A 2,731-nucleotide genomic window follows, 5' to 3' on the forward strand; every position below is an offset into this window, starting at 1 on the left:
GGGCGATCACTTAGCCGCTCACGGCGGCGGGGCGCCTCTGGAATTAGAACGCGGGGTGTGTGGAGGGGGGGGGGAGGAGGGTCTGTGTGTTCATTAGACACACGACGGTACCGGCGGCGCCGCAGCGCAGCTCGGCCGCACACTACGGGGGTATCAGCCGCGGCTTACCGGCGATAACCGGCCGCTAAGCCTCCCGGAGCCCACAGTGCTGCTTCTGCTCGGCTCGGGTTCGCGGGTCTGGCAGTGCAGACAAAGTAGTAGTCTGAGTGGGGGCGGGGCGGCGGCAAGCGCAGTGAGTGGTCGGAAAGAAAGGGTATAAAACGACTGGCAGAAACGTTAAGGGAAAAACACAACAGTGGAAACAAAAAGAAATATAGAACATAAGTTAAACAAGGAAAATGTGACAACAATCTGATTATTTTCAAAGTTTGTAAATAAACGTTTCAAGGAAAGCGTTTTTCTATAAAGTTCTCTACACATCGCGCACCTCGCAACGAGAATGCTATGAAGGAAGCACTGGGTGTGTGTTTATCACACGGGGTCGCGCGGTGTCGGCGTTGGAGTCAGTCGCAGCGGCTCGACAGAGCCTGACCCCAAGCAAAACTTTTTGGGGGACGGGTGGTGGCGGGTGGGTCCCCCAGGTGGGTCCCGCCCGCGTAGCCCCGCCAACCGCACAGAGCGCGACCCCTGCGGCCAGGGGGCCCACCCGAGGTGAGTGCCCTGCTTGCCCCCGCTGACTCTCTCTCACTCTCTCTCTCTCTCTCTCTCTCCCTGGCGCTCAGCCCGGCTCAGCTCGCCGGGCCGTAACGCGATAAAGGATTCATTTCCGGAGGAGCATCCCCATCCTAATCCCGCACACCAAGTGTCTGGCGCCCTAAAGTGGCCAGGGATGGAGGCGTGGGGCGGGCGGCCGCATAGCAGCGCCGACGGGGAAAGGCAGCGTGCGCACGAATATCGATGCTATACACCCTGATCTCATCTCTTCATCAGTCGGTTGGAGATATTTTTCTCTCTCCGTCTCTGTCTGTCTGTCTGTCTGTCTGTCTGTCTGTCTCTCTCTCTCTCCCTCTCGCTCTCTCTGTTCTCTCGCCCACTCTAGCTGCTCACTCGCCGATTCTCGGTGCTCGCTCTCTCTCACTCTCCCTCTCTCTCGGTCCTTTGATCGCGTCACGGGCACTCCATCATGCACGCCGTGCCATGCCAAGCCACGCCATGCCGCGCCGCCTGGCTGTATCACAGCCACAGCCGAGGCCAAGGCCAGCAACTGTATGTCACTCGGTGAGCGAGCGAGGGTATTGTGCGAGCTGGACGTATGAGGCAGAGAGAGAGGGAGAGGGAGCAAGAGCAAGGGAGAGCGAGCGAGAACGAGAGAGGGTGAGGGACGGAAGGTGTACACGACGTACACTCATAAAAGGTCGCGGCACAAGTACACACGCGCCTACGCGCCACCCGGTCCCTAGTTTGGCAATGTGAGAGAGGGAGAGGGGGGGGGGGGTGAGCTGCGTGCCGCCAACAGTAAAGTAAACGAAACAAAGGAGAAGCTTTCCCTGCTCGCTGCTTGTATGGGGCAGAGGTTGCTGCTTGAGGGCTTGAGAGGAGTTTGGAGGAGTGTTTTGTCGTTGACATCGCGGAATAACCAATCAGGCACGTAGAGGGGCAGAAGGAGGGGATTTTAAGCTTAAAAAAAACAACAGACGATCCTCCTAACACATAGGCATGAGTATTCACATCGCACAGTGCCAAAAAGACGTCTTTTTACCAAAACTACAGAGAGTGGCCGTTATTTCGCCCCGTTGGAGCGAATAGGTAAACTAGCCCGGATTCCACGAGTATGTGGCCGCGTTTCCTATTCGCACAGGTCCCTTAGGAAGTCGCTGTGGCAAGATTCGATTGAATTTGGTTCGTTGAATTGATTGGAAAACCCATCCGCGCGAGGCGGCGCGAGTGCCAGAGCATACTCATTTGGTTGAGAGGGTCAAAACGGCATTCTTGTATTATTTTTATTTGTCGTTGTACCCGCCCGATCCCGCCGCGCCCACGCCACCCCTCCAGGGAGGACGTCGTGTATCACACTCGGGCCTGCGGCGGCCGGGCGGCAAATGTAAAATAAAAGGAATGAGATAGAGTAAATTACCAGGGGAATTTAGTAGGCTGCGGATTAGCATCGAGGAAAAAAAAGCTGAGGGTAAAAGACTAAGAAAATAAAAATGTGGGGTATGGGGCTCAGCTGGGAAATCTCGACGCCGTTATTTCCCCCTCTCGGAGTCGTTGTATGGACCCGAGCAGCATGGGGTAAGCCGAGGCGTGCGACAAATTGAATTAGCGCCATGTATCACGCACGCACGTACCAGCTCACACACACACACACACACATGGCGGAGGTCTGAGATTCCCTAACTGCCTCCCGTACTACGTCACCGGGCGTCGCACCACACGCCTGCTACAGCGCCTCCCCAGGACGTGTTCTACGAGCGTTACGTAAACCTGCACAATGTACGTGCAGCATAAATAAAATGCTGGTACACAAAAGGGAATTACTTTTTATACCAGTCCACCAAAATTTCATCGAAAACTTACAATATTTATCGGTTTAATATGAAACTTAACTAGCGAGGAAAGTAGATGTTCATTTTCGAAAGCGGCGAAAGCTACCAGGTCTCCACTGGTAAAACAAGTGTGCAATATTTGCACGCACCAACGTGTGCAAGTTGTGATTTTGCACATTACATGG

The 2,731-nt window shown here is 54.8% G+C and overlaps 1 protein-coding gene across 1 annotated transcript in view; it reads left to right on the forward strand.

The window, feature by feature from the left end:
* Nucleotides 1-2,731, forward strand: part of LOC113206325 (ITG-like peptide) — a gene marked incomplete in the record, with an annotated part of 83,972 nt that overhangs the window by 54,334 nt on the left and 26,907 nt on the right.

The sequence above is a fragment of the Frankliniella occidentalis genome, unplaced genomic scaffold, assembly GCF_000697945.3.
Source record: "Frankliniella occidentalis isolate FOCC.00 unplaced genomic scaffold, Focc_3.1 Scaffold16, whole genome shotgun sequence".
Taxonomy (NCBI): domain Eukaryota; kingdom Metazoa; phylum Arthropoda; class Insecta; order Thysanoptera; family Thripidae; genus Frankliniella; species Frankliniella occidentalis.